Source organism: Narcine bancroftii, chromosome 4, assembly GCF_036971445.1.
Source record: "Narcine bancroftii isolate sNarBan1 chromosome 4, sNarBan1.hap1, whole genome shotgun sequence".
NCBI lineage: Eukaryota > Metazoa > Chordata > Chondrichthyes > Torpediniformes > Narcinidae > Narcine > Narcine bancroftii.
This window is the reverse complement of record NC_091472.1, coordinates 209970641-209981527: the sequence shown is the minus strand read 5'-3', so window position 1 is coordinate 209981527 and position 10887 is coordinate 209970641. Positions and strand designations below refer to the sequence as shown.

The window sequence follows — 10887 nt, the reverse complement described above, 5'->3', positions numbered from 1 at the left end:
TCTAGCCCACAGGCCCATGTCACCCAAATATATCACCTGGGCATGGCGCAGTTAGTGCAATGCTGTTAAAGCACCAGCAGTCGGGACCGGGGTTTGCATCGGCCCTGTCTGTAAGGAGTTTGTTTGTGCTCCCCATGTCTGCGTAGGTTTCCCCGGGGGCTTGGATTTCCTTCCACTGTTCGAAATGTACCAGATTGGGTGTAATTGGGTGGCACGGGCTCATGGGCCGAAATGGGCTGTTACCGTACTGTATGTCTGCAAAATAAAATCAACCTACAAGACCCGGACATTTTTGAAAGGTAGGAGGAAGCCAGTGATTCCATGGACATTCAGTGACCCATGGAACATAGAACACTACAGCACAGTACAGGCCCTTTGGCCCTCAATGTTGTGCCGACCATAGATTCCTTCCTAAAAAAAGGATTAACCCTCCCTACCCCATAAGTCTTTATTTTTCTTCCATCCATGTGCCTCTCCAAGAGTCTCTTCAATGCCCCTGATGTATCAGCCACCACCACCACCCTGGCAAGGTATTCCAGGCACCCACAACCCTCTGTGGAAAAAAAATGACCCCTTATGTCTCCCCTAAACTTCACTCTGTACAAATGTCCTCTGGTGTTTGCTATTCCTGCCCTGGAAAACAGGCACTAGCTGTCCACCTCATCTATGTCTCTTATCTTTTAGACATCTATTAAGTCTTCTCTTCAACCTTCTAAGCTTCAAAGAGAAAAATTCCAGATGTTAACCTTGCCCCATAAGATTAATTTTCCAATCCAGGCCACATCCTGGTAAATCTCCTCTGCAGCCTCTCTATAGCATTCACATCCTTCCGATAATGAGGTAACCAGAACTGGACACAACACTCTCATCGTGGTCTCACCAGAGATTTGTAGAGTTGCAACATGACCTCTACTCTTCAACTCAATCTCACTGCTAATGGAGCCCAGTATCTTTGGAAAATAAACCACATGAACTACGTACTAGCTATTATCCATTCATTAATCCATTATTATGTAACAATTTACACACATTTTGTCACAAATGTAATAATCCATTACGTATTTACTACACAAGGCTACAGTAATGAATAGATGGGAGCAGGTGGCTGGATATGATTAATGGATGGAGAATAATGAAAATAATTGTGGTGAGCCAAGGGATGACCTCCTGTTAAGATATGAGGTTATGAATAACTGGGTGCAGAAATGTGATTAAATCAGGACTATAATATAAAAAAGGGAGTGTCTCATAGCAACAGGCATTTCAGAGTCCAGGCTTTGATTTGTCTCAGCCTTTACTTGCAGATATAGGTTAAACCTTCCTGAAGAATTCTCCACATTGACTGTTTCGTTATTAGACTTCATAAACCACAACAAAATTGGCACTGTGAGCAGGGTCAGAAAAAGACTTATCAGGAATGAGGTGGCTGGTCGAGAGCACTTCCCAGTCCCTTGGGGATCTTCTCAAAACCAACAGATAAAGGGTGGCCACCTGCAAAAAAAAAGTAAGCTGTTTTCGCTTTAAATTTGGATTAAAATCTGTTGGGAACAGGTCATCTCTGGGAACACAGAAATGTCAAACAGTCAGAGGGTCTCTCTGATCCAAAGAATCTGCTGACAAATTGACCTAAAAGGAGGCTCAATGAATTGATCAGGGAAACTGCGCAGTGGGATGAGTAGTAATAAAGGGTAGAGTTTGATTAAAGGAAAAATTCTACATGGTGTTGGCAAGTCCTTGGTAAATAGGGGTCTGAACGGATGAGGTGTCTTGTGGATACCTCCCTAAGTAAATAGGGGTCTGCTCATACAAGGCATCCTGTGGATACCACCCTAGATAAATAGGGGTCTGCGCAGGCAGAACAGGTGAGATAGACAAAATTAGGATCAATTGGACAATAAAAACCACAAAGTGTTAGGTAAAAAGTAGCATTGAAAATAGCATAATAACTGCAAAGAGTGGACGGGACAGAAATAAAAGACTACGACTGGACTAACTGATGAAGTGAGAAGAACAAAATAGTACAATAAATAAAGCAACTGCAGTTAAAATATTAAGTTAAAAGTTCCCAGTATTTAAAAACAATATCATAAAAACATCTGAAAAATGGGACAAAGGAACAAAAAAGCTGTCAATCCAGTGGCCAAGAGAAGACACCTTTGATATGCATGTATTTTGAAATTAGGAATTATAAACCTAAGGGTAAATTCAAAAAACGAGAACAAAAGGAGGTGGAGATACTGAAGCATTTCAGGACAGGAGAGAGACTGAGGAAAGCGTGTCAGGCAGTGAGGATAACTAAAGAAGAAAGTAAAAAAAAACTGGAGGAACAGCCTGAACTGGAGGACAATCAGGAAAAGAGACCGACATTATGTGGAGTAAATGCAACTCAGTGTTCTTATTATTCAACCTTAATACAGGGATATTGGGGAGGGGGCTACAAGGGGTATGATTTACCTTGTAATGCAATGGTAATTTACCTTGTATGTAGAATAATGATGTAATCTTTTAGTTCAACTTGTTTTCTCGAGTGTATAAAAGTTGATGCATCCCTGTTAAATAGAGACCTCTGGAGACTGCTTTCGAGGCTGAAAGCAGTAAGGGTTCTCTCAGGTTAATTTGGTGTCCAATAAAGAGTTAACTGGACCAGTTCTGTGTGCTGTGATCTTTGCATCGGAAGTGGCAGTTTCAATACATTTGGCAAACCAGCCAGGAGTCAAAGATTGAGGAATAAGACATTAAGACTTTTATGATAACTGTGACAGATTATATTGTGTTTGGGGAGTGTCCAAGAGACTTCACTAATGGATTGTTGTTTTGAAAAGGAACAGATGAAAGAGATCGGAGAGAAGTCTGTCTGGGGGAGTGCAGCTTGCTGTTCTAAGAGAGAGAAAGAGAGAGAGAGAGAGAGAGAGAGATCAGTTTTGCAGTGCTACAGTCAGCAGCAACAGCTGGGTCTGGAACAGGACAAGCTGGCAAGCTTGTAGAAAAACCCCATTTGAAAGACAGGTTGTGAGTGCTTAATTCAGCCTGGTCAAAGCCCTTGTGGTTTATGCAAGAGGAGAGGACTGACTGCCTAATTTCACTTGAAATAAGTGAAACAAAAAGGAACTCTGTGGTGACCTGAAAGAAAGAGGTTATCATCTGGAAAACCCTGATGGAGCAAGTTTCTTCGGCAAGATACTAAAGTGGCTGATGGAAGTAAATATACAACACATCTCTCTCTCTCTAAAAATTGACAAGAACCTTCCTGAGCAGTAACCATTTACCTTTCAAGCACCAGAACCTGGTGACATCATAAATGTTAAATTCTGTTCACAGTATAAGTATTGCCTGATTCTGTTTTCATGTTTAATTTGTCTTGGTGAATATCTATTGCTGCTGGGTTTTGGGGTCCTCTGGGCTCGTAACATTTTTAGGGACTTGTCCTTTCAGATTGAAAATTGGAGTTTTGGGATCTTAAATTTTTGGAGTTTCTGTCATTTATTAGTTAATTGTTTTTTTCTAGCTAAATTAAAGCTTATGTGTGGAAAAACAATGGATGTTGATACAATTATCTGCAGAGCTGCAGTGCAAGGGAAAAGAAGAATTGATGGTTATTTTTAAGGCATTAAAGCTGACTGAATTCAAGGATTGGATGAGGAAAATACAAATACAGAGGATTATAGTGAAATATATAGGTGAGAGAAAATTTGTTGAGGAAGAAAATTTCCAGAGGATAGATCTTTTGAATTGCAATTAGAATTGGAGAAATTGAGAGTGGAAGAAGAAAGAGAAAAAGAGGTGGAAGAGGAAAGAGAGAAACAGAGGGTGTTGGAAGCTGAGAAAGAGAGACAGTATGAGGCAGACCAAGCTGAAAAACAAAGAGGCTGAAAAACAAAGAGAGGAGACTGAAAAACAGAAGATATATGTTAGAGATAGCTGAAAAACAGAGGAAGGGTGATGAAAGACAAAGAAAATATGACTTGTAAAAGATTGAAAGGGACATACGGTTTCAATTAGAGAAGATAAAAATTGAGATGAAGAGGATTGAGGCTGTAACTCCTGAGGAGAGGTTTTTGCCTAGTAGAGAGGTAAACCTGCCTCCTTTTGATGAGGAAGATATAGATAGCTTTTTGAAAAGGTTGCTGAGAGCTCAAGATGGCTAAAAGAAATATACCCTCTTATGCTCCAAAATGTATTGAAGAGAAAAGCACAAATTGCAAACTCTAGCTTGACTGCAGAGCAAGTAGCAAATTATGATACTGTTAAACAAGCAGTATTGAAAGCTTATGAGTTGGTTCCAGAAGCATATAGACAAAAATTTAGGAGTTTGTTGAAAACATGGAACCAATCTTGTATGGATTTTGCTCTAGGAAAATCTGTACGTTTTGACCGTTGGTGTGCCTCAAAAGGAATAAATTATGATTTTGACAGATTGATAGAGGAAATTAAAAGGTATGTTCCAAATGAGATTAAATTATACCTGGATGAGAGAGAAATGGCTAGATTAGCGGATGAATATTCCCTGATTCACAAAAATACATTTCAAAACAGTAAGCCTGTTCAGAGGGTTAATGTGGAACAGATTAGTAAACCTGTTCAGAAGGTTATCTGGAGCAGACTAGTGAGTCTGGGGAGAATGTTAAGAGAAAAGGTGGGAAAGGACTGAACTTCTGGGTGTATATGTCATTTTTGTAAGAAACCTGGTCATGTTATTGCAAATTGTCTAGTGTTGAAAAAGAGACAAGAAAAGGAGGTTTTCCCAGGAGCGTGCATTCAGACAGTTGAATTTAAGGTGAGCAGATGTTCCAAACCTGGTAAGGGTGTCATGGATGTGTCAAGATTTCCAGAGGCTATACCATTGAGAAATACTAAAGCCAAAACGGTGGTAAAGGATTTGGAAAGATCTTTCACAATTTTTGGATTGCCTAAAGAGATCCAGAGTGGTCAAGGATCTAAGTTTATGCCTTGGTTGTTTCAGCAGTTGATTTATGAGTTGGGAATAAAACGGATCACTTCATCTGCGTACCATCCTGAAACTCAGGGAGCTTTGGAAAGATTTCATTCTACTCTTAAAAAATATGATGAGGATTTATTGTCTGGAGAATGGAAAAGATTGAGACGAAGGTATTCATTTATTGTTATTTGCAGCAAGGGAGGTTGTTCAGGAGTCATTAGGTTTCAGCCCTTTTGAAATTGTTTTTGGACATCAGGTTAGAGGATCTTTAATGTTGACAAAAGAACAGTGGGTTAATGAGGACACAGTTGAATTTGCTCGATTTTGTTTCAAAATTTAAGGATAGGTTACAAAAAGTATGGACTTTGGTTCAAGAGAATTTAAAAATGGCTCAGGGTAAAATGAAGCGTTTATTTGACAGGAAAGCTCAAGTGAGGAGTTTTAAGACAGGAAGTTTTAATTTCATTCCCAACTCATGTTTGTCACATAAACATGTTGAAAACTTATTACGAGAATAAGGGTAGTGGAGAACAATCTGTATCAGAGGTGTTAATTGTTGACAGGGTTGTGGAAGTTATGGATAATAAGATTATGGAAACAGAATCTTGTGAGGGTAACCTTAAAGACACCATGGTTCATGTGTGCCTGTCTAACTCAACAATTTTGGAAAATTTGGAGGAAAAGTTAGGCCATCTTAAGTCACAAGAACAGATGCAGTTGAAAGAATTACTTTTGAAATATACAAATTTGTTTCCTGATGTGCCAAAAAGGACATCAGTGATTTATCATGATGTGGATGTGGGAGAGGCAAATCCCATAAAACAGCACCCATATAAATAAACATTCAGAAGAGTAAAATCATGGATCAGGAGGTGGAATATATGTTGAAAAATAATATTATTAGGCCTTTGAACTCAGATTAGAGTTCTCCTTGTGTTGTGGTAGTGAAACCAGATGGAGATTTAAGTTCTGTATAGATTACAAGAAGGTTAATTCAGTAACTAAAACAGATGCTTATCCTATTCTGAGAATAGATGACTGTATTGATAAAATTGGGAAAGCTAAATTTCTTACTAAGTTGGATTTGTTGAAGGGTTACTGGTATGTGCCTCTGAGAGTTGAAAGAATATTTTGGCTTTTGTAACTCCATCTGGTTTATATGAGTATAAAATGTTAACGTTTGGCATGAAAAATGCCCCTGCAACACTCCAAAGGATGATTAATTCGGTAATCCAAATGTTAACACATATAGATGCTTATATTGATGACTTGGTCACAAAAAGTGAAACATGGGACGAACATCTAAGGGAATTGGACAAACTGTTTGCAAGATTCTCCAAAGCAAACTTAGGTGTTAATTTAGCAGAAAGTTAATTTGCAAATGCCATTGTAAGATACTTAGGTCATGTAGTTGGTCATGGCAAAGTTGCACCTATTCAAGCTAGGGTGAATGAAATTTCTAAGTTTCCTATTCCCAATGGCAAGAAAGCAGTGATAAGTTTTTTAGGAATGGCAGGACATTATAGGAAATTTTGCTGAGGTTGCTCTTCCTTCAACCAATCTTTTGAAGAAAGGGGAGAAATTTATGTTTTAAAATCTCCTGATTTTGACAGACCATTTTCTTTACCACTGAAGGCCAGAGAGGGGGCATCAGGTGCAATTTTACAAAAACATAAAGAAATTGACCATCCAGTTGCTTACTTTTCAAAAAAACTCAATGTTCATCAAAGGAACTATTCCACTCTTGAGAAGGAACTGTTGTCTATAATACATGCTCTGCAGAGTTTTGATGTATATTTCGGAACCTCTCATGAACCAATTATGATATTTACTGACCACAATCCTCTGGTGTTTTTGAATAAAATGAAGAATAAAAACAGAAGATTGTTAAACTGGAGTTTAATATTAGAGAACATAATCTGCAAATTGATAATATCAAAGGCATAAATAATGTGATAGATTGTTTGTCAAGATGTTAAAATTGATCATGTATAAAAATACTCTTAACATTAGGTGAGATAGTCAACAGACTCGCCAAGGCAAATAGCGCCTTTGGAAGACTACACAAAAGAGTCTAGAAAAACAACCAACTGAAAAACCTCACAAAGATAAGCGTATACAGAGCCGTTGTCATACCCACACTCCAGTTTGGCTCCGAATCATGGGTCCTCTACCGGCATCACCTACGGCTCCTAGAACGCTTCCACCAGCGTTGTCTCCGCTCCATCCTCAACATTCATTGGAGCGCTTTCATCCTTAACGTCGAAGTACTCGAGATGGCAGAGGTCGACAGCATTGAGTCCACGCTGCTGAAGATCCAGCTGCGCTGGGTGGGTCACGTCTCCAGAATGGAGGACCATCGCCTTCCCAAGATCGTGTTATATGGCGAGCTCTCTACTGGCCACCGTGACAGAGGTGCACCAAAGAAAAGGTACAAGGACTGCCTAAAGAAATCTCTTGGTGCCTGCCACATTGACCACCGCCAGTGGGCTGATATCGCCTCAAACCGTGCATCTTGGCGCCTCACAGTTTGGCAGGCAGCAACCTCTTTTGAAGAAGACCGCAGAGCCCACCTCACTGACAAAAGGCAAAGGAGGAAAAACCCAACACCCAACCCCAACCAACCAATTTTCCCCTGCAACCGCTGCAACCGTGTCTGCCTGTCCCGCATCGGACTTGTCAGCCACAAACGAGCCTGCAGCTGACGTGGACATTTACCCCCTCCATAAATCTTCGTCCGCGAAGCCAAGCCAAAGAAAAGATACATTGTGTATTGTTATCTCTTTAGTGATTTTAAAGTCAGTTTAGTTATAACTGAATTTTAAATCAAGAGTTAAAATTACTTTGAAGGGGGAAAGAGTGAGATTATGTTATGTTTGTATTGTATATAGATATGTTTTTGGGAGACAAATTGTGGCAGGTTTTTTTTAGTGTAGGTGAAATACAAACACTTCAAAACAGATCTTATTTAAAATACTGGAGCTCTGCTCATGCCAGACAGGGTGACTCCTGGCGGCCTTTGCAAAACCTATGGGGAGTGCCCAGGAAACTTCACTAATGGATTGTTGTTTTGAAAAGCAACAGATGAAAGAGATTGGAGAGTAGTTTGGAGCAGCAGGCTGTCTGGGAGTTCAGCTTGTTTCATGTGTTTTTGCAAGCAGAGAGAGTTGAACAATTTTTTCTCGGAGAGAGATCAGTTTTGCCGTGCTACAGTCAGCAGCAGCAACTGGGATTGGAACAGGACATGCTGTAAAGCTTGTAGAGAAACCCCATTTGGTTGTGAGTGCTTAGTTCAGCCTGGTCAAAGCCCTTGTGGTTCATGAAAGAGGAGAGGACTGATTGCCTAATTTCACTTAAAATAAGGGAAACAAAAAGGAACTCTGTGGTGACCTGAAAGAAAGAGGTCATCACCTGGAAAACCCTGACGGAGCAAGTTTCTTTGGCAAGACACTGATGTTGCTGATTAAAAGGGATCAGTTTGTGACTAGGAACAACAAATCTCTCTCTGAAAACTGACAAGAACTTTCCTGAGTGGTAACCATTTATCTTTCAAGCACCAAAACCTGGTGAACTTCAGAAATGTTAAATTCTGTTCACAGTATAAGAATTGCCTACAACCAGTGAAGTTGGGGGAATGAGAAATGAGATTGGACTGTGAATCAAAGAACCTTTCTGAACTTACACACACATTACATACACGTGCGCTTAGAATTAGAAGGGGGTTAAGTTAGGTTAGTTAAGTCAATAGTGATAAAAGTTAAAGGGTGATTCTGTTTTCATGTTTAAAGATAATTAAAAGCAACTTTTGTTTAAGATTTATCTTGGTGAATATCTATTGCTGCTGGGTTTTGGGGTTCTCTGGGCTCTTAACAGGAGGAAAAGAATTGTCAATACAGGGAGTGCAAGCCCTGAGACCAATAGTTTTCATCCTTTATTTTTCCACTCACAAACCACGAGAAGTAATCCCTTGCTAACCACAGAGCACCTATGCCATCCAATGTAAGGGATTATTTAAAGTGGTATGTGAGTGGAAGAAAAAGGTTGAGCACCACTGACTTGGATGCTGCCTGAATTTTCATGTTTTCTGCTTTAATTATATATTTCTTATTTTACCTACCAGGTTTTGGATCCTGGGAAGGTCTGTAGAACCAAACTGGCACAATTCACTTGTCCGCCTTTTGAATAACAGAAAAAAAAGGGATGGTCAAAGTTGGATCAATGGCCATCTTCCATACCCATAATTCCCCACGCAGCTGGAACCACTCTGCTTGTGGCAGGGCAACACCCACAATGCATCACTGCAAGGTTGATGATACAAAGCAGGAGAAATCCCTGGAGGTCATGTCCGATGACCATGGGGCAGAAAGGGTTCTCACAGTGGCCCGCCGCATTGCATTCACCTTACAGCGCCGAGGGTTGTCAACTCAGTCTCCGTGCTGATGGAAGCGGTTTCCTGCACTTCCTTCCTCTTTGCCGATTGTCAGGGAGGTACACACTGCACACACGTTTGAGCTCTCTTCCAGTGTTTGAATCTGGTCTCGGAGCAATGACCTCGTCTCCTTCAGGAGCTCCCACGTGTCCGTAGAGTCCCAATGCTGTTCGAGGTGTACACTCCAAAGGTTTATACACCCTTTTAGCATTGTGTGATAGACTGAATCTCAGGCTTGTATGTGATGTCATGCTTGTTCTCCGATAAAAAATCTGAAATCGGAATCGAAAATCTAATTCCCTATTTTTATCATGGTGAGAGGACTGGTCGAGTTCGTTCCTCGCTGAGGGCTCATTTGTGTGAGGGGCACTGGACAAGGTGGAGAATTTTTGTCCGCCTCACAAAGACACAGGGAAAGAGTTTCATGGATGGTACCTAATGGGGTCTTCACCTTCACTGATGGTCATTATTATTCTGGCCCAGGGACATAGGACACAATCACCACCCACACCATTGACAAGGACCCTCACACCTCCCCCTTCTCCTTCAACCCCCACTCCCCCTTATCCCCACTGCAGGGGGACCCACCCTGCAGCCGGACACACTCACTGGCTACGGCGTTGTCAGGGACCCTTCTCCCTGATTACCCCCCCACGCCCCGCCCGTGTGACGAGGACCCGACCGGACATTGGTGGCGCTCGACCCCCGGCAGCACCGGCTCTACCTTAGGGCAGCGGCTGCCGCTGCGCCCGTCCGGGGTAAGTTTCACCTCCACCAACCCGGGCAGCTCCTCCCTGAAACGGGCTCTGTGATGTCGGTGCGCACGTCCCTTGGCCAGGTGCAGCCGTCACGTGACGGGACAGCCCCAGCCCAGGAGGCGGGGCAGAGGGAGCTGTCCATCAGAAGAGCGGCCAGGCCCGGGCCGTCCCGACGTACAGGGGGTTCCCCAGCCGTTTCCGGGTGGTTGAATTTGTCCCCGGGGAGGCGAAATGTTTCATTGGGGGCGGTTAGGGGGAGATAAAGCAGCGGGGGGGGGGGGAGAGATAAAGCAGCGGGGGGGGGGAGAGATAAAGCAGCGGGGGGGGCGGGGGTTAAAGCCGCGAAGGGGGGGGCGGGGGATAAAGCTGCGAGGGGGGGAGGGGGATAAAGCCGCGAAGGGGGGGAGAGAGGGATAAAGCCGCGAAGGGGTGGGGAGAGGGATAAAGCCGCGAAGGGGTGGGGAGGGATAAAGCCGCGAAGGGGAGGGGAGGAAGCCGCGAAGGAGGGAGGAGGGAGATAAAGCCGCGAAGGGGAGGGGAGGGATAAATCCGCAAAGGGGAGGGGAGGGAGCCGCGAAAGGGGGGGGGATAAAGCCGCGAAGGAGGGGGGGATAAAGCCGCGAAAGAGGGGGGAATAAAGCCGCGAAGGAGGGGGGAGGGGGGGATAAAGCCGCGAAGGAGGGGGGAGGGGGGGATAAAGCCGCGAGGGAGGGGGGGATAAAGCCGCGAAGTGGGGGGGGATAAAGCCGTGAAGGAGGGGAGGG

General features: G+C 42.8%; 1 long non-coding RNA gene across 1 annotated transcript; it reads right to left on the bottom strand.

Moving 5' to 3' along the window:
* Nucleotides 1–497: 497 nt before the first annotated feature.
* LOC138761563 (uncharacterized) lies at nucleotides 498–10657 on the bottom strand. Its single transcript, XR_011356368.1, has 4 exons — nucleotides 10090–10657; nucleotides 9337–9637; nucleotides 9054–9111; nucleotides 498–1491 (listed from the first exon to the last, which is right to left on the bottom strand). It is a non-coding gene; the product is annotated as an uncharacterized lncRNA (long non-coding RNA).
* Nucleotides 10658–10887: the final 230 nt, after the last annotated feature.